This window comes from Ceratotherium simum, chromosome 13, assembly GCF_057802395.1.
Source record: "Ceratotherium simum simum isolate JZ-2026a chromosome 13, ASM5780239v1, whole genome shotgun sequence".
NCBI classification, from domain to species: Eukaryota; Metazoa; Chordata; class Mammalia; order Perissodactyla; family Rhinocerotidae; genus Ceratotherium; species Ceratotherium simum.
Genome location: NC_141912.1, coordinates 62,227,288 through 62,249,050, shown reverse-complemented (window position 1 = coordinate 62,249,050; position 21,763 = coordinate 62,227,288). Strand labels below are relative to the sequence as shown.

Genomic DNA, 21,763 nt, shown 5'->3' with positions numbered 1-21,763 from the left:
ACTTTTATTATCTTCCATATCAACAGTGGGTCCATCAGAATAATTGTAATTCATATAGCAAAAACTGGCTGCACAGGTAAGAAATTGATAAGGTTAACTAAAAAATGAATATATTTGACTACCTAGAATTAAACACTTGTGTGTCACAAACCACCAAAATCAAAAATAAAACTCATATATTGAAAAATATTTGCAACATATATGACAAAATGGTAACATTGTCAATTCTTAGAACTTTAAAAATGGTCCAGAGAAATATTAACACCACTATAGAAATATAGACCAAGGACATAGAGCGATATTTACATTAAAAGGGCCAATAATCATATTAAGAGATGTCAAACATTAGTAACTTAAAATATTGCACTTAATGTTTGTGAAGATGTAGGAAAATGGTTGCCTCATTTAATAATATCAGGAATGTTGTATTATTTGCCAATATAAAATAAAGACATTACAAATATGAAGCTTTGGAAGTAACTAAATGCCTAAGAATATGGATTGGTTGAACCAACAATGCTATGGCAATAAAATGATATTTTGGAAGAGGTTAAAAATGGCATAATAAAGGTTCATGACATATTGCAAAGTGAAATAAAGCAGGCTACAAAACAGTAGAGTATCAGTATGGTATAACACTTTGCAAAAAGAAAATTATGTGTATGTAACTAAAGAGACATAACAAATTGTTAATACTTTTATCTTGATGAGATGGGATTTGTGGTAAGGATAAAATTTTTGTTCTTTTTCTGCACTGGGCATGAGTTAATATTTGAGTTGTCAAATGTTATAGTGAAAATAATAAATGAAAAAATATGTATATAAAATAAATTAGTATGAGATAAGACCTATAATAAATAGCCTTTTCTTTCCTAGAGTGAGAGACAGTCAGAAGATAAAACCTTGTTATCATTGGAAGAAAGACCTTTAAGTTATTTAATTTCTCATAACCAAATGGAAACTATTTTTATTAGAAGGTAAGAGAGGTGATTCCCCAAGAAAAAGGAACCTTGAGGGGGAGTTCACAATAGCAACAAAAACTTTAGTCTAAGATTTGTTTTGTTTAAACATCTAAGACAAATATGTACAAATATTTAGAAAAAGAATTGCCAAGGATGACCAACATTTGCTCATCATCCCTCATGCTACTTTGGGTTGACTAGATTCAACTGGACACTTCTTGGGGACTTTCCCGTGGTTGCATTCTGAATTGGACTGGAGCTGCGGTCATCTGAAGTCCAGACTGGGCTGGTTGTCCAGGATGGCTCCCTTACATGGCTGGCCATTGATCCTGGCTGTCTGCTAGTTCAACTGGGGCTGCTGACCCTAGTGCCCACACATGGGTCCTCCACATGTTTACAGTTTTTGAAGTGGGAGTGTCCTAAGAGTGAGCATTCCAAGTGACCCAAACAGAAATTTAAGGCTTCTTGAAATTAGCCTACGAACTAAAGCAGCTACATTTAATTGGTCAAAAGGTAAATCACAGGGCCAACCCAGATTGTAGGGGAAAGTACTATGCAAGAGTGTGAATAGTTAGAGGACAGTTCATTAGTGGGGGAAGAAGCATCTTTGGAAACTAGCTGCCACATTACTCATACATAGTAATAGTAATGATTATCAATATACAATTTGGAGGATACTGGAGCTTAAGTATAGAAAGTTTCATTATCCTACCTAAGGTTAATATCTAGTAATTGTATGAAGCCAAGTTGCAACATATTAAGTCAAGCCATAAGTGATGATCCTTAGTCACTTCTACATTGACTCTAATATACTTAGACTGAGAACCAGTGACTAGGATTCTAATATCCAATCCACCACCAACACATTCTTTACCTTGGGCAAGTCACTTATTTCTCAACCTTTGCTTTCTTTGGTTGTCCTCAGAAAGTAGATTTATTTCCTGCCCTTGCCTCCCTCTGTAGCTACACTCTACTCTTCCTCCCCTGTAGTCATCCCCTTTCTCACCCCTGATTTGAGCTCCAGCCGCTCTGAACTCAGGTGCTTGACTTTACAACGCCCCCCTCACTTAAGCCTGCTCTTCCCTCTCCCTGAAACATGTTTTCAGCCTCTGCCTGGTGATTTCCTACTTGATCTTCTAGGCACGATTTTTAACATAATTTTCTCAAGCAGTTCTTTCCTCATACCCATTAGATTACGTGAGGTGTTCCTTCTGGGTGTCCATTATGCTACTTGGCCCGTATTAAGTTGGTAATAAACCCTTGTTGAAGAATTGTTTTCATAACCCCTGTACTTTCCCTATCAGACCACTATACACTATTCTTAAGGCATATTTACTTTCATCTCTAGGTACATCCTCAAAGATTAGTCTTGTTGTCTGATTGGCTTCTTATTGTATCCATAGAGCCTAGCATTGAATTAGGACTTAGTAAGCAATTATCAAGTATTTGCTGAATAAGTGAATGAACAAGTGAATAAATGAAATAGATATCAAACATAGAGATTTAATGCCCCTCAGAGACCAGATACAATGATAATATCTTTCTTAATAGTGGAAAGGAAAGAACCATATCTATTGAATCTTGGAAGCACTGATATATTGATGGCCAAATAAATAATGCCAGAAAAGTGCTCATAAACTTTCAACTTGGCTATTTTATTTGAAATTAGCAATGCCAATTGTATATGCCAATTTAGTATCATTTACTTTTTTTATACTTACACACACATTTCCATGAAAGTTATATGTAGAGTCTAATCAAATTAAAGCATTTTGTCTAAAGTTCAGAAATAGGAAATGATAGAAATAATATGGAAATCTTTTTAATATTTCCTTTCAAAATAAAAAACATTGTCGTGGTTTTGAGGGTTCAGTAGTAGTGAGTATTTTAAATTCATTGCAGAAGTGAACTGTGGGTTGTCTTCCTATCTAGAAATGAAGATATATCAATGTGTATATTCATGCACTACTCCTTTTCTCTGTAAGAACTGAGGTGGAGAGGGTACTACTTGTGCTTTTCCTAATCCTGGATTATTGACCATATCAACTATTTAGATTCTTGTGAGTATTTTAGAGTAAGTAAAGTAATTAAAATGTGAGGATGGCAGTTGAAATTTTAATGTTAATTGCAATACCTGTGTGTGGGGCCATGAAATTAGAATATTATTTATCCTATATTGTTTTCTTTCCTTTCCTTACTTATTTTCATTGTTCAGAAAATATATACTGAGCATCTTCTAAGTGTAGGGCACTATGTGACATGATGGAGACTGGAAATGTACAAGATAGAGCCCCTGATCTCAAGGAACGTTAGCTTCACTGAGAGAGTCAGACACACAACTGGAGTATTATTGGAGCACAGAAGAAACACACCTACCTCACCCTGAGGTGTTTGGGGAGGCTGCTTTGATGACTTAAGACTTTAACTAAGTCAAAACTGTTAAAGGCAATTAATTATAGTTAAAAATAAAAATGAGAGTGAGAGTGGGGACACTTTAGCAGAAAGAACAGAATGGATAAAGTCTTAGAAGCTAAAAACAACATGGAGAGTTCAGCAAATTAAAAGTAGTTTTATGTGTCTGAGGCATAAAATGTGAGGCCTGGAAAGGTGAGACATAAGACTATAGAGATTGACATGAACCAGCAATTTTTCCTAAGAAACTTGGATTTTATCTTGTAGATATTGAGAGAAGGGAGTGTTGAAGGGTTTTAAGCAATACCATGATTTAACTCTATTGCATTTTTTTTCAATTTTTTGTTTATTACAGTAACATTGGTTTATAACATTGTAAAAATTTCAGGTGTACATCATTATACTTCTATTTCTGCATAGATTACATCATGTTCACCACCAAAATACTAATTGCAACCCATCACCACACACATGTACCGAATTATCCCTTTCACCCTCCTCCCTCCCCCCTTCCCCTCTGGTAACCACCAATCCAATCTCTGTCTCTATGTGTTTGTTTATTGCATTTTAAATAGAACATTCTGTGTGGAAGTGTATTGTGACACTGGAGGCAAGGATACATATTATAGGGCCAGCCCCGTGGCTTAGAAGTTAAGTGCGCGCGCTGCACTACTGGCAGCCGGGGTTCGCATCCCGGGCGCACACGGACACACCGCTTCTCTGGCCATGCTGAGGCGGCATCCCACATACAGCAACTAGAAGGATGTACAACTATGACATACAACTATCTACTGGGGCTTTGGGGGAAAAAAAAAAAAAGGAGGAGGATTGGCAATAGATGTTAGCTGAAGAGCCAGCCTTCCTCAGCAAAAAGAGGAGGATTAGCATGGATGTTAGCTCAGGGCTGATCTTCCTCACAAAAAAAAAAAAAAAAGGATACATATTATAGAGAATCTTCAACCATTGCTAAAAAGAAAATCTTTAAAAATATAGATAAAGGTGAATTACTACCTTCAAAATAGAAAATTATATTTACAAAAAACTTCTTATTAATGATAATACATTCCTTGAGACAGTTCTGAGGCAGAGTAACTGACAACCTGTAATCTATACCCAACTAAAGCTTCATCGAAGAGTTAGGAGAAATAACGATAATTTTAGACAAAGACTAAGAGAGTTCATGTTTCACAAAATAATTTCTAAGGGAAGTAATTTAGCAATAAGAAATGTGAACACAGAGAAATGAAGTAGGTCGTTAAAGAAATAACAAAACAAAAAAAACCTCTGGTGTGCAAATAATAAATCTATTACATGTAATTAAACACAGGCCAACATAAAAACATTTCTCTTCTAAAATCTGGAACTAAATTTCCAACAACAAAAAAAATGAAGCTAGAAAAGGTTGTGGGGAGGTGTCCAACGAGGAGTTAAAATATGTTAAAGTGTTTATTATATTCAAGAAGGGGATAAACATTCTAAATAGCTAAAGTTATTTGTTTTAAAAATACACAGTATATTGAATTATAAAAGGGCAATGACATTTTCTCTAAACTCTCCTGTCATTTCCACTTACCAACATATTCCTACTTATTGCTCAGAATTGAGTTTAAAGAAGTTCCTTCAGGGGCTGGCCTGGTGGCATAGTGGTTAAGTGAACGTGCTCCACTGCTGCCGCCCAGGGTTCGCCGGTTTGGATCCCAGGCACACAGTGAGGCACCGCTTGTTAAGCCATGCTGTGGCAGTGTCTCATATAAAGTAGAGGAAGATGGGCACAGTTGTTAGCCCACGGCCAGTCTTCCTCAGCAAAAAAGAGGAGGATTGGCATCGGATGTTAGCTCAGGGCTGGTCTTCCTCACAAAAAAAAAAAGAAGTTCCTTCATTGTTTCCTCTACACTCTAGGCAAAAGTAGTCAGCAGAGGAAGCCAGAAATGTGTTAAGGAACCAGAACATATGAAGTATTGTACCTGACTTGTATTATTTGTAGAGTGAAGCTTCCTTAGTATTTTTAACGACAGGAAGTGTCTGGTTGTCTTCTCCAGAGTTGAAAGAGCTCGTTCCCACACTCCTCCATCCATAGGGATTCGCTCATCTGGTCCCGTTTGTGGTTCTGTCCTGAGGCGACGTGAAGAACAAGGGTCCGTTCTCCAGTACGTTGAGCAGACTCCTCTGCTTTCTGCTTAGAAATGCCTCTCATATTTATTTAAAATATAGTAAATTGGCAGAGTTAGTGGGCTTTAGAACAGGTGCTCTTACTTCCATGTGTAATTCTGACTCCTTTGTGCCTGTGTGCCAATGGGGCGAGTGGGGAGACAGAGTAGAGTTTGGAGAGACTGAAGAGGATGGGAAGGCACCGTCTACAAAAGGATTCTCCTCACGCTTGGCTCAAAATCATTGTTGTTCATGATAAATACCTGAGGGAAAAATACTGCTCCTTCTGAAAAGATAATTTAATTTTTAATAAAACGTTTGATATTTTATTAAATATTAAAACTCAGAAATATACTTATATTTCAAAATAAATGTACCGCTACTATTGAGAATACAAAATCTACAGGAAAATATTCAATTTAAAAAGCTGTGACTTCAAATACTTTAATGATACATATGTTAATGTGTACCATTAGAAACAAAATATGGTTTCTCTGTATTTGTGGCTTTGGCTTTTCAAACAGTCTCACATATACTAAGAAATCACATTTTTGTCATAAATTTATTTAAAATGTGTTCTTTACAAACTCCCCAAAGAAATAGTCTCAGTTCCGGGTGGCTATTCATATGGATCTTCCCTCCTGGGTCTCACATATACTCTTCTTTTAATGTCTCCTCTTCTGGAGGCATTTTTGCAGTTAATCTAAATTATTAGAGGCTTTTTTCCTGTGATATAAACACTTAAAAGGTAGCTTTTCCTTTACCCATGCCCATGCAGATTTTCTTTGTAAATTATACTTCAGAGACAATGCTTCTTGCTCCACCTAAAGTCTGAGCCACCAAAGGAGACCAGTCTAATTGTATATTGTTACTTGTTCTGGCTCGTGGAAGGTCAGGAAATTTTCACTGCAGAGAAGAAAGACTGAGGATAACGTGCCTGAATGTCAACATGGTGAAAATAAAATACTTCTAGCAGATATCGTCTTCAAGGGCTTCCCTGGAATTTTTTTTCTTTAAAATTATCTCTTTAAATTATCTCAAAAGTCTTTTTCAACCCCTTCTCTTCATATCTTTACATTAATATGCTGCATCAGAAGTGAGCGAGTCTTGGGTCTGTGGAAATCACAGGAGACCTCAAGGGGCTGCTAAGGGGACCTGGGTATGATGGTACTAGTTCCAGTTGCCTTTGACCCCCGGCTGTGTCCTCTTTACGTCCTTCTAGCAATCCTTCCTTCTTCCTTTTATTACCTCTTCCTGGTCACAAAGATGTTGGTAACATCTTACTGGCATCAATATGTTGAGCATCTTTATTTATGGAATGAAATTATGTATAATTCCCTGTTTAATGATTTTAAAATGTTATCATGCAATGATGGGATTTAAAACAAGATAGGCATTATTATTTGGTGTGCGGACAGGACCCGAGGTTTGCAGAATTTTTCCTCTACACTATTGACTAGATGTGTGACCTTCGTCAAGAAGATAACATTTCGGAGACTCATTTTCCTCATGGGAGACAGAGGATCCATGAACACATCTCAGAGAGTTGAGATGTTAGAGATAATAAAATACATACATAATGTATGTACATATGTACATAATGAGCACTTCACACATGTTAGTTTCTTTGCTTGCTCCTCCTTTTTGCGTCTTTCCTCTTTAAATGAAATCAAAACAGTCCTACTTCTCTTCAAGCGAAATATCTTTAAAAAAGTAAAAATTAAGACTAGCCCTGGAAAAATGTTTTATGAGACATATTTTGACTTTAGAACTCTCTCATTTTAGGACTTTAGTTTTAAGCTTCTTTCTTCCTTAATTCAGGTGCCTGGTAGCCTCCTATTTACTCCTCTTTTCTTCATATCTAAACCAGTTCTTAGGAAATGATCTGTTAATTTCATTTACTCAGTTGAAAATGACTCATGTGATTGAATGCTCCCCAAAAAATTTGCATTTTAACAGAGCTCAAAATTTTACAGTGAATGTATGTTCCCTGGTAGTAAAATTTGAGGAAACTAGTAATGGACAGCAGGTGAGAATTTATTTTCTTTTTAATCTAGACTCTCCATGGGTATCATTCATATTAAGCCATATAAACCCTGCCTTTGTACCTTTCCCATTTTACTCTGAAAAGCAAGATGACAGTGGTAATGTGAGTGCCCTCATGAAGCAAGAAAGCCACATAATAAGGCATTTGACTGATTTGGGAATTAAGCATTTCAGAGGCACTCTCGTCATGGAAGGACACTTTCAGTTACCGTCCTGAATCATTCATATATCTTCAAGGAAGCTGAATTGTTTAAAATTCTCTGTGGCTTTAACCTCTGATTCATCACATTTCAATATATCCTATCCTATATTCTAATTTATCTTATGATTCCTTCATACTTTTTTCCCTATCTTTAGCATTTCAGTCTGCCATCTGCTTAATTTGTTTTACTGTGCAGGATTTAGCTAGAAGCACAGTGAAAATAAAGCACTTACGTTGAGTAGCCTTTATTTTGCAAGTAAAAAAAAATAAGGTCTATGCAGCACATAGTCAAACATACTTAAACAGCAAATGGCAGAAGAGGAGGGTCAGAGGCAAAATTCGCTTAGTGTGCTGAAGGCAATATTTATGTGCATGCTTGGGAGAGGGGAAGTGAAGAAGGAAGAGCCGTGAAACAGAATAGAGGTGATTCCACTCTTTCTGACGTGGAGGTAGAACTGATACAAACATGGCCAGTGCACACTCATGCATATGAGCGCAGGGTTTTTCCAGGTGCAAACAACATGCCCCTCTGTATAGCGTGACTTACACAGGGACAGGAGGTTCTTCCACTAGGAATGTCTTTCCTCGTATGTCCAGGCGAACTGTTACTCTGGCCCGAAGCAGGCTTAAATCAATTCACTCTTCCGTTCCAAGATGTTTTACTCTCCTCTGCTGTGAATTCGTGGTATGTATGAAGGGTCAGGTGCCTGGACCCTGTATCGAGGCTATCTAGGTTTGAATTCCAACTCTGCCATTTAACTGCTGTGTAACTTTGAGCAAGTAACGTAAACACCCATTGCTTCATTATTGTCACCTACAAAATAATGATGATTATAATATTTCCTATTTCATAGTTCCTGGAACTCAATCGTTATGAGCTATTTGTACAATGTACAAGAAACCATTGATGCTGTTTTTCTCTAATTCTTTGTGTGATTATCCTATATTTTGATAAATTAACTTCCTTTTTCTTAGGTAGAGAATTGTCTGTTCTGGTCACTGTGAAAATGGAGATTTATTTTGCAGAACCAGAATAGGTACAGAGCACATATTTCTTTAGTTAGTTTTTGTTTTAAGAGTTGAATGTATTACATTCATCTTTTGTCTCATGAGGAGGCCAGTGAAGATGACAGATAATATAATATGGGTGTGCTAGTCAGCACTGAAACACAGCCTGATCTGGAGGGTTGGAGTGGGAGGAGGAGACACAGCAAGGGATGGAATTTTGTGATCCTCTAGGCCTGGGTGCGAGGCTCAGTCTTGGAGAAAGGAGTAGACTGGAGAATGAGCAGAGGTACGGTAAGGTTGGTCTCACAATAACGCCTGGATTGAGTAGGATTACTAAGCAATGTAGGATAATTCATTCCCAATGGAAGGGAATCTAGATAGAAAAAATAAATGTCCATTAGTTTCACCCCTTGGTAGTCTGCAAACATTTTTCTTCTCGTACATATACTTTAAAAAATTACCAGTTCTACCACAAGGCAACTACTTTCACATAATACTGAAAATGCATTAATCTTCTCCCCAAAGGTTGACAACTCAAAGTCTTATTCAATTTCTGCACCCAGTTCCAAGGTCAGAATATTTGGGTGATCTATCTTGTTTTTTTTTCAGCCTGGATGTTGCCCTAAATAAATTTATAATATACGGCTACATGATAAATCTAAACAGTCCCAAAATATTAAGTCCCAAATGAAGTAGGTAAAATGGGATAAACACATAGAATAGACACTTTCACATGAAAAAGGAGAGAAGAATTAGTAACATATGGTGGCCTTTGAGCTACAGTACATATCACTCCTGCTGGACAGGAACCGGAGGCCACTATTCTGTGACAGGTGAGTCAATTTCTTGGTCATCTTGGCTCTCCATCCTCCTGCAGGATATCCCCGTCCATTCTCTTCCATGGTACATCTGAGAAGATGACTGGAGTGGTTCCATTTTTAGAGCAGCACTGCTTTGGTGGATAACTTCCTTTTTGTGTTAACTCAGAGATACTTGAATTGTTTTAGGCATTGAAAAGTTGCCAGGGTTAAAGTTTCTCTGACAAAATAACGTCCTTGAAACCTCAGTTGACTTTTGTTTGACTGTTCCCTGCTCCTTCCCTGGACTGGTAACCAGCGTCCAAGCTTGAGGAGTGTCATCTAATGAAATCTGAATTTCATTCTGGTAGTTTCTGTCTCCTAGCAACCCATCTCAGTGTTTCATCCTGGGGCAGTGAGGCCACCAATCTGTCCCTTAGCGCCTGGCTGCATGAGAGTGCATGAGTCTTCACAACAGACTCCTCTTTCCTCTTTCAGACTGGAAGCACACAGTGGGTGTTTGAGTCTGGCCTCATCCTTACGCTTTTGATATTTTGTTCAGCATGGATTTTTTTGCATTAATTTTGATGTATTACAGTATTATTTGTCTTGATTACCAAAGTTTTTTAGTGCCCTTTTACATCATTCAGATCTATCCAGATCCCATTGCCAGAAATGAGTCCCCCAAGAACGACAAGATTATGGGAGAGATGCTGGTTAATGTGGCTCAGATCATGTGCTCTTCTCTAAACTGATCTCTCTGGCCAAGGAGACCATGTAGTCTGATCAACAGTGTACTCTAATTGGCCGGGTCTTGGTCACACAGTTACCGACAGGCACGGAGTGTGGGGAGGGGGAGTCCTACTATAAACACAGGACTGAGAAGGGTTACAATGGTATGATGAAGGGCGGTTCCTCAAAGACGGAATTCAGAGAAGAACAAGAGTAGCCCATTTTATTGTGACACGTATGCTCAGATAGGGGAGAGGCAGGAGAGTCACATCTTAAAACTCTGAGGGAGGGAGACAGAGGGCGAGGTCACCAAATGAGGGAATAGGTGTCACATTCACTTTTTATGCTGGGCTGCTCCCGGGACTGCTCTGGTCCTCCTGGGAGAAACAAAGACACATCTCTCAGAACATCCTTTTCCTCACCTTGGTTAGCTCAGCTCAGAGATATGCCAGGGCTTCCTTTTATAGGATGGCAATTTTCTTCCTGCGGTTAAGCAATCCCAAGAGAGTGTGTGAAACGTGTGCTATTTGTGTGGAGGAGGGTGGAGGAGATCTCTCCTCCTGTGCAGAAATTAGGAGACACAGCATACAGTGAAATGCATGGCACAGATATGTTTTTACAGACCAAATTGTCCTTATAGTTTTTCATTGATCAAATACAGTGTCCTCTGATATGTTCTTAATATTACCTTAAAATTCTTTAAAATCTTGCTGTTCAAAATCCTTTGCCTACAGATAATATAAATCAATAATTTTGAATCATGAGCTAGAGAAGACTACGGGGAAGTACTGAATAAAACAGTTTTAAATGAATATTCTTCAGCAGATTTCTGTGGAGTAATTTAAATTCCTTCCACATGTATGAGTACATTTAGTACGGAAGTGAAGCAAAAGTCTAAGCAGTTACGTAAGCCGGCCTCTTCTCCTGCGTGTGGGGGCACAAGCTGTCTCAAGGGCACGGGAGGATCTGCCTCCCCCAGGCGACTCCAGGGGGTTGTTTCCTCTTTGGCTGCAGAACACACCCCAGGAACACACTGCCTTGAACCCGGGAAGAGGAACTTCCTTGAGAGTGACATTATCTTAGGGGCTTTTTAACAGCTAACTCCTGCATTGAGTGGTTACAGGTTTCATTCCTCATTGATGCCAACAACTTTTCTCCTCTGGGCAGTCGTAAATCTTGAGTTTGCATCATGGATGCAACAGATTTGATTGTTTCTTGAATCCTTTGAAATGGAAGTAATATTGTTAGTATATCTTGGTATGTACATTTGTCACATGAGAGGGCTTGTGCAATTTTATAGAATACTGTGGAATGAATCCAAGAAAGGATACAAACCACTGATATAGAGGACATCTGCTCTGAATAAGATATTTATGTAACACATTAGGGAAGATGCCTGAGTCCCCACTCTGTGATGCATCAAATGCAAATCTGAGGAACCCATACCTAAATTTCCTCGCAAGATAATACACCTCATCTGCGATAACATTTCTATACCCACCTTCAGAGTGCTGTGATCGGGAAATGGATATCTCCTTATTTGTAATTCCACTATTCTAAAAAATGAGCCCAACTATCATAAGGAAATATAGAATTGTGATCATTTTCCAGTCTCCTAACTATACTTTGCACAATGCGGTGGGAGGTTGTGGCTAGTGAAGAGATTCCGGCTCTCATCCGCCACAATAACTACACTGTGGTATTTTCCTTCATTCCGAAGAACAAGAACTGAGTAGGTTCACAGCCACATGCTCCCAATTCCCTGAAGGAGGGTGGGCACCTCAGGTTGGCCCCTGCTTAAAGAGTTGCCCAGAGCTGACTACGGTGGAATTTTAGAGTGCTCTGCAATTTTCTTCACTCAATATCTAGCATATAGTATATGCTACTAGGTGTGAAATGATTGAAATTTTAATGAACAGTTTATAGTTGAGTTTGCAAGGACCCCAGGCATTTAGAGATGGCTGGTCTGTGAAATACCCATGAATGAAAATGACCCTAGGTAACTGAACATTGCTCACTCTACAGATGTGTGTATTATACAGTCAAATAACGAAATGAAAGCCTCACAGAACGCTGATTATATTTGACATGCACTTCCTTGTAACTGTGGCTGAAATAAAGAATATGACATGCAGAATTTGTCCACAGCTTCATTATAGACGTTGTTAGATATGGTATTTGGGAAGAAAATAATATGATATTATTGAAAGTGAAATGGCTTCTGTAGACCTGAATGCCACTGAATGCCACTGCCTCAAATCTGAACAAAAAACCAGATTTGTCTAAGTTTACAATGGCAGCTGATTCATTTCATGGGTGAGAAATCAGCAACCAAGTCATCTTAATAAACATGAAAATCTTAAAAAGTTCACACTCTCAGAAATGCAATCAGATATAAGTTGTGCCCTCCATCTTATCTACTCTATCAATAATTTCTGAATTGTGGATAATTAATTTACACAGCATCGAAAAATGTTTCCATTAATATTATTAAAAATGAGTGAAAAGAAGTGGTAAGCCAGGACTAATAGGTTTAATACGCATGCTACATTTTTATAACCATCTGTTAATTCTCCTTGGTCATACAGCTCCTCAGCTAACTAGAATATGCATTTAACCAAGCTATCCCAATTCCTAACCATGCCATGCAAACAGATGTGTATTGTATTTCCTGTACAAAGAAATGATTCCGTGGGAGTTGGTCTAGTGTTTCCACACCTGTCAGTCACAACCGCTTCCAGTGAAGAAGCAGACTCCAGGGGCTTGAAGAGACAGAAAATGAACATTCACTTTGAAGGATTTGGCTCCATAAACATAATTGAAAATTTGTAGATTCGTTGAATCTAATCAAGGATAAAAACGAATATTTAGGACAGTGTAAGCACTACTGGGGCAGATTGGTCATTTTCTTATGAGAAGGTTCAGAGGATGGCAGATGACACATTCCCTATTTTCAAGAAATATTTGGTTGTATCGTAAAGCCAGCTTATGACCCAAATTTGCTCTCTCACAGTCTGGTTTTGATGCCCTTTCGTAATGATCATGGTCATAATCATCATTATTATGGATGATTTGGAAAGCCTTTGCTGCATGTGCGTAATCAATAATTGGTTGCTTACTTTGTTTTCCTTAAAAGATCCTTCTTCATTTTCTCCCCCTTCCTTTCTCTGGCTTCTCCTTCTCTCCTTCTTTCTTTCTCTCCTTCTTTCTTTCTCATTAATAATTAGGATAACTCTTATGTTATCCTAGACACACAGATTTTCCCAAGGAAAGCCTGTCATCACTAACTCTATTTTTGCCTGTTACTTATTTGCTTTATTAATTTCCCTGCACTTCAATGTCCTAACCCATCCCATGGGGATGATAATCTCTGACCTGTGGAATGGTTGAGAGTACTAGATGGATAACATGCAGGGACCCTGGTACAGTGCAAAAGGGTGCTCTCCTTCCTTTCCCCTATCAAGGGGTCCTCCCTGATGTGTTTTATGCTCACCCTTTCATATCCAGGCCCTCCACTGCAGAACTTTACTTTGGGCAATGTTCCATATCTCATCATTTGCCTAATATCAACCTTTATCTGTCATGTATGCTTTTCCCTTAGGGCACTGGTCACAGCTAAAAGATAGGGCTATTGGGATAAAACTGATATAAATCAGCAGCTGTTTGGATGTATAACTTTCCTAGATGAGAAATTTTATTTTAACACTCAACTTTAATGAGCCATGTCTTACTCTAAAGAAATAAATCTGGTGGGAGATGTTTCAGATGACCCAGCAGATTTGTGCAAGATACTTTTGCTCTATTGGGTCTTTCCATGCCCATTAAATGCTGTCATGTACAAGATACATATGTACATTGTAAATTCTGTCCCACAGAATGGTATGGTATGTGCACAACAACCAAATAGAATTTTCTCTGTTAATTTTCTTTGATTAAATAATCTGAATATTTCACATATTATTGGCTTCATGTGAATTTTTTAATAACTTAGGACAAGGCATTTATTTATGTGTTTAGTATTTAATTTAATTTGCTTATCAATTGGGAACTCACTAGTTTTTTCCAATATTATTGCAAGTATTTCTTTTTCTGTGTGAAATGTGCTATGTCACATCTAAGAAGACAAGTCAGGGACAGTGACTCAGAAAGACAGCTGGGTTAGGAGGATGGTGCAAAGCACAAATGCACAAATATGAAAGTGCCTACAGAAATACAACAGCCGTGGCTGTCTCCCTCATTAACCAGACCATTGGCTGAGGTTCTCTAGAACTCGATGGTAGGTGAGGCAGAGTAGCCCAATTTATCCCCTAAAAGAGAGGAGAAATAATAAAAATGCATTTTTTCGTCTCTGCTTGAAGATAAAGCCAAAGAAACATGAATTTCCTTGGCAATGTCCCTCTCCCACTGCTCACCTGCTCCTTCACTACGACATCTCTCGTGGGTGATCATGACACACAGACTTTTACCTTCCCAAATATTAACTATTTGGGGATCTCTAAACTTTGGCACTTTTATCTTTTTCCTACACAAGAATAGCGTTAGGAAATCTCCTTCAACTAGCGTCCCAACAGAAGACATCCAACACAATGATAGTGTCAGTTCCCAGAATATGGTGGGGGTAGGGCAGGTGGGGTGAACAGAAACTTGGGAAATATAGGATCATTGAAAACACACGAAACAAAATCTGTTTCATACTCTTTACATCAATTTAAAAATATAAAACTTTGTCTCAAGATAGTAAATAAAATATGAAAAGAACTATAAATGCTATGTTATGAAGGGACTACCACTGTTACCTCTCAGTAGCTGTGCCTGCACCATTTTCCTCCATTACATTTTGTTTTGTTTTTAGGTGTCCTAAATTCCAATCCAACACCCTCTGTTTGACTCAACTCTCAGTTTTAAAGCCCACTTAATATGACCTTGCCTTACATACTTAGGCAAATCACATATGGATTATTTTGAACATGACTATTCTTTATTTTTTTAAAAAGTTTCTTTTTTTTTTGTTTTGAGGAAGATTGACCCTGAGCTAACATCTGTTGCCAATCTTCCTCATTTTTTTCCCCTTTTTTCTCCCCAAAGCCCCAGTAGATAGTTGTATGTCATAGTAGTACATCCTTCTATTTGCTCTATGTGGGACGCCACCTCAGCATGGCTTGATGAGCAGTGAGTAGGTCCGTGCCCAGGATCCGAACCTGCCAACCCCGGGCTGCCAAAATGGAGAGTGTGCACTTAACCGCTATACCACTGGGCCGGGCCTAGAGCATGCCTATTCTTTACTCCCAAGTTTGTGGAAAAAGAAAGTACTCAATAATTGATCTTGGATGTTTTCCCAACAGATAAAGTACAAGGATTTTATTATATTGCTCAGCACTTAGATAATAATTTTTGAAATATATAGATAGAAAAACAACTTGAACCAGTGTATGTGACATTTGACCAATGCCCACTGACTCACCAGTTTTCATTGTTTACAGCTGTATCCATTCTTCTTCATTAATATCCATGCTGGTTCCATTAAATTTTTGACTATCATCTCAGTTTGTAGATATTGGAAAATATACAAGTGATTATATTCTTTTTCATTTAAATTAGTATCATCTTCCAAGGTCTCTGAAATTAACCCCTGACTAGATGAATATCCCCAGATAAATAAAAGTGATAATTTTACCTAGTCTACAACAGTCTGGACACATTCAGACATTTCTGTCTTAAGTTATCTGTGGGATTATAAATAGTACAGGCTTAAGCAGCATGGGGCAGCTAGTTAACTAATATAATCACATGTAAATATGATAATATGTAATTATATTTTTATCAATTCCTGTGAACTTTTCTAAATGGTGCACAGTTTATCTAAGTAACGGGTCTATGTTTTCTCTGTCTATATCTATATCTATCTATGTTAAAGAAGTTAAAGAAATACTTTCAATTTTTATCCAGTTTGAGAAAGTAGTATTTTCTAAATTACATGTGATAAACCACATGGATACTAAGGGAATATTCCATATTATATGAAATACCATTTTGGCTTTTTATTCTGCACAGGAATATTTTCATTTCACAGAATAGATGTTTGTTGAGCAAAACCAAGCACACACATTTATATATTGTTACTATAATACTCTGCATTTTTTAGCATATGGATATTCACAACGCTTGTTAGTTATCAGAGTAGATGTCCCTCTCTTTCATTCTTGTAGTGAAAGACCTTGAAAGGTCTGCTAATTATTGCATTTTCAGCACTCAACCCTCTGACAAGCTCATAGCAGGCCGGAGGTAAATGCTTACTCATTGGGTGAATGAATGAATGAATGGCTTTAGTTACTAAAGCCTCACTTACAATTTGCAGGGTTTAATCTGTGGCCTGTCTCTACAGATCTATCCAGAACTACCAATGTGGACACTATTGCTGAATTAGTTGACTCTAACAGGTGCTTGATATTTAACCAGAGTTTAATAATTTCAACAATCATTTGTGATGGTAAAGGAGGTACATTTAAAAATGTATATATACCACAGCTTCTTTATGCATTCGTCCCTTGATGGGCACTTAGGTTGCTTCCAAGTCTTGGCTATTGTGAATAACACTGCAATGAACACAGGGGTACATGTACCTTTGCAAATTGGTGTTTTCAAGTTCTTTGGATAAATACCCAACAGTGGAATAGCTGGATCATATGGTAGTTCTATCCTTGATTTTTTGAGGAATCTCCATACTGTTTTCCATAGTGGCTGCACCAGTTTGCACTCCCACCAGCAGTGTATGAGAGTTCCCTTCTCTCCACATCCTCTCCAACACACGTTGTTTCCTGTCTTGTTAATTATAGCCATTCTGACGGGCGTGAGGTGATATCTCATTGTAGTTTTGATTTGCATTTCCCTGATAGTTAGTGATTTTGAACATCTTTACAGAAGCTGTGGTATATATACACAATGGAATACTACTCAGCCATAAGAAACGATGAAATCCAGGCATTTGTGACAACATGGATGGACATTGAGGGTATAATGCAAAGTGAAATAAGTCAGAGGGAGAAGGTCAAATACTGTATGATTTCCTTCATTAAGTAGTAGATAATAACAACAATAAAGAAACACATAGGGACAGAGATTGGATTGGTGGTTACCAGAGGGGAAGGGGGGAGGGAGGAGGGTGAAAGGGATAATTCAGTACATGTGTGGTGATGGGTTGTAATTGGTATTTTGGTGGTGAACATGATGTAGTCCATGCAGAAATTGAAGTAAAATGATGTACACCTGAAATTTTTACAATGTTATAAACCAATGTTACTGCAATAAACAAAAAATTTATAGTAAAAAAAAAAAAATAAAAATGTATAATTTTCCAACTTTCATAAAAAGAGCTACTATGTCCTAATAAGGTTTAAAAATAATTTACAAAATTAGACACTCAAAAAACTTCTTTGGGACACAAAAAGCCAGCATTGACTTTGCCCAAAGTTACTGTTCAAATGAAACCTCACGACGAGGGTGGGATTTGAACCCACGCGTGCAGAGCACAATGGATTAGCAGTCCATCGCCTTAACCACTCGGCCACCTCGTCGGAATGTGATTGCTGTAAATATGATTGATCAATCAATTGGTCCAAAGGCTTTAGAGCATCTTTTGAGTCCTTAAATGGACCTGCTTGATTATGTCATGCAATTGGATGCAGCAAAATTGAAGAGGACTCAAAAAATAAATTAAAAAAAGCACAAAGGAAGGATTGGCAGGGAACTGCAAAATTGCAGTCTAAAATAAAAGGAAACAACAAAGACAGCAATTAGCAATGATTAAACTCAGGGGAAAACAATGATAAATCGCAGCCCTTCTTATTGGATGGAAATTTGTTTTGCATAATCCATATTTATAGGCCTCTATCAAATGTTACAGATCTGTTGAGACTTAATACTCCTCTTTCCTCTCTTTTATTGCTCCTAATTATAACCACTTCTACCTTATCATAACCACTGCAATCTTCCACTCTTCAGACCACTGAAGAGTAGTAGTAATGTGTCCTGGAACAAGGCTTCCATACCACAGAGAAATGGCAATGGCTACCATGGCAAAGCTACACAACTGATTCCTGGATCTCCTTCCCAAGTGGTTTCTTAGGAGGTGCTCCCACGCTGCTGCTAAGAGTGTATAACCTGCTGTAAAACATAACTGGGTTGAATCCCAGCTCTACCACTTACTAGCTTGAGATCTTGGCCAAATCACTTAAATTACAGACACCTCAGTCTCCTTGTCTATGAAATGAGAGCAAAATATCCACTATTAGAGATTTTTTAAAATAAAAGTTTAACAAATCTGAAAGGTTAACTGGCTAGTATTGAAGATTCCGCACTATCTTGTGCTGCCCTGACTGTTCTGAGAGGGATGTGGATAACTGGCCTGACGCAGATCCTCCAGGTCCTCTGGAAAATCCTGATGATGCTAGCTTCTGAGGCCATCAACAGACTGCAATCACTACTCAGGTTCCAAAGTGGAGGTTGGACGTTACTTGTAGTGTCACATAGGAACTAGACCCGGAAGACATCTATAAATTTCAAATGAAATCTCCTTTTGTCATATCAGAATCTACTTGTCTAAACCAAGATTAGTGTCTTTTCTTTTGAACTTGGTCTTTTCTCTGTTCATTGTTTTTGTCAACATTTCATTTAAAAGGATCAACTTACTTTCATACATAAAGGGTATCTGAAAAATACATGAGAGGGTCAAAAATATTTTTACAAAAAATCCTGAAGTAACTAGAAGGCAGTGATGCCAAATGACAGCTTAAAACCATCATTGGTCAACTGAGGTGTGAAAAACAGAATTCAGATCCAAAAACACTGATGAGGGTTGTGATGGAATGTATTAAATTGGAGCGTTGCATGGAAGTCAAATATATGATAGATGCAGACCACCATATTCTCATATTTGCAGGAACTTATGACCTCCGTTTAAAATCGCAACAACAAGAATAAAATACCTAGAAAAAAATTTAACGAAAGAGGTGAAAGACCTATACACTGAAAACTACAAAACTTTGTTTAAAGAAATTGAAGAAGATACAAAGAAATGGAAAGATGTTCTGTGCTTACGGATTAGAAGAATTAACGTGGTCAAAATGTCTGTACTTCCTAAAGAAATGTACAGATTCAGTGCAATCCCTATCAAAGTTCCAAGGACACTTTTCACTGAAATAGAACAAAGAATCCTAAAATTTACATGGAACAACAAAAGACCCCAAATAGCCAAAGCAATCTTAAGAAAAAAGAACAAAACTGGAGGTATCACACTCCTCAATTTCAAAATATACTACAAAGCCATAGTAATCAAAACAGCATGGTACTGGCAGAACAACAGAGACACAGATCCATTGAACAGAATCAAGAGCCCAGAAATAAACCCACACATCTACGGATAGCTAATTTTTGACAGGGGAGCCAAGAACATACAACAGAGAAAGGAAAGTCTCTTCAATAAATTGTGCTGGGAAAACTGGACAGCCACATGCAAAAGAATGAAAGTAGACCATTACCTTATACCATACACAAAAATTAACTCAAAATGGATTAAAGTCTTGACTGTAAGACTTGAAACTATAAAACCTCTAGAAGAAAACATAGGCAGTACGTTCTTCAACATCGGTCTTAGCAATATCATTTTTTTTTTTTTTTTTTGGTGAGGAATATTGGCCCTGAGCTAACATCTGTTGCCAATCTTCTTCTTTTTGCTTGAAGAAGATTTTCCCTGAGCTAACATCTCTGCCAATCTTCCTCTATTTTGTATGTGGGATGCCATCACAGCATGGCTTGATGAGTGGTGTGTTGGTCTGCACCCAGGATCTGAACCCGTGAACCTTGGACCACCGAAGTGGAGGGCATGAACTTAACCACTACGCCACCCGGCTGGCCCTGACAATATCTTTTTGAATACCATGTTTCCTCAGGCAAGGGAAACAAAAGAAAAAAATAAACAAATGGAACTACATCAAACTAAAAATCTTCTGCACCACAAATAAACCATCAACAAAATGAAAAGACAACCAAACAATTGGGAGAAGATATTTGCAAATCATATATCCGATAAGGGGTTAATATCCAAAATATATAAAGAACTCATACAACTCAACAACAAAAAAACAAACAACCCAATTAAAAAATGTAACAGTCTCCTAATTGGCTTTCCTGCATCTACTCTTGCCCTCTCCACAGCCCATTCTCTACATAGCACATAAAGAGAGTCTCTTTAAAGAAGTGTTATGGTCTGAAAGTTTGCATCCCTTCGAAATTCATATATTAAAATCCTAACCCCCAAGGTGATGGTGTTAGTAGGTGAGGCCTTGGGGAGGTGATTAGGTCATGAGGGTGAAGCCCTCATTATTGGGATTAGTACTTTTATAAAAGAGGCTCCAGAGAGATCCCTAGCCTCTTCTGCCATATGAGGCTACAACTAGAAGTCTGCAAACTGGAAGAGAGCACTCACCCAACCAAGCAGTGCCATGATCTTGGACTTCCAGCTCCCAGAACAGTGAGAAATATATTTTTGTTGTTAACAAGCCATCCAGTCTTTGGTATTTTGATATAACAGCCTGAATAGACCAAAACAAGCGCTGGCAATATCATGTCAATCTCTTCCTTAAAACTCTCTAGTGACTTCCCACTGTAATTGGAATATGGTCCAAATTGATTGCCGCTGTCTAGGAGGTCTTTATTTGATCTATATATCATCTCTTCCTCCAAATTCACCTTGACCCATTCTCTTCCCTAGATACCTTTAGGGACAGTGGTCTTCTTTCAGTCTTTGGAACTGCATTGTCCAACAGAGTAGCTACTAGTCACAGTTGACTATTGATCACTTAACATATAATCACCATATTTTCATACTCTAACCTAAATTCATTTGTTCTATTAGTGTAAAATACGTACCACATTTCAAAGACAGTATAAAAAGCTAATTTAAGGGGCCGGCCAGGTGGTGCAAGTGGTTAAGTGCGTGCGCTCCACTGTGGCGGCCTGGGGTTCTCCGGTTCAGATCCTGGGCGCGCGCCAACACACCACTTGTTAAGCCATGCTGTCGCGGCGTCCCATATAACATAGAGGAAGATGGGCTTGGATGTTAGCCCAGGGCCAGTCTTCTTCAGCAAAAAAATAAATAAATAAATAAATAAAAAGAGGAGGATTGGCATCAGATGTTAGCTCAGGGCTGGTCTTCCTCACAAAAAAAATAGTTAATTTAAAATATCTCATTAATTTTTTCATTGATAACACATACAAATATTATTTGGACATATTAGACAAAATAAGGAAAATTAAATATTAATGTAATTTAACTACTTTATTTTTTTTGTGAGGAAGATCAGCCCTGAGCTGACATCTGCCAATCCTCCTCTTTTTGCTGAGGAAGATTGGCCCTGGACTAACACCCATGCCCATCTTCCTCCAGTTTATATGGGACACCG

At 38.0% G+C, this 21,763-nt stretch overlaps 1 non-coding gene across 1 annotated transcript; it reads right to left on the bottom strand.

The window, feature by feature from the left end:
- Window positions 1-17,796: 17,796 nt before the first annotated feature.
- Window positions 17,797-17,878, bottom strand: TRNAS-GCU (transfer RNA serine (anticodon GCU)). The gene has a single exon. It is a non-coding gene; the product is annotated as a tRNA-Ser (tRNA).
- Between the last annotated feature and the right edge of the window lie 3,885 nt (window positions 17,879-21,763).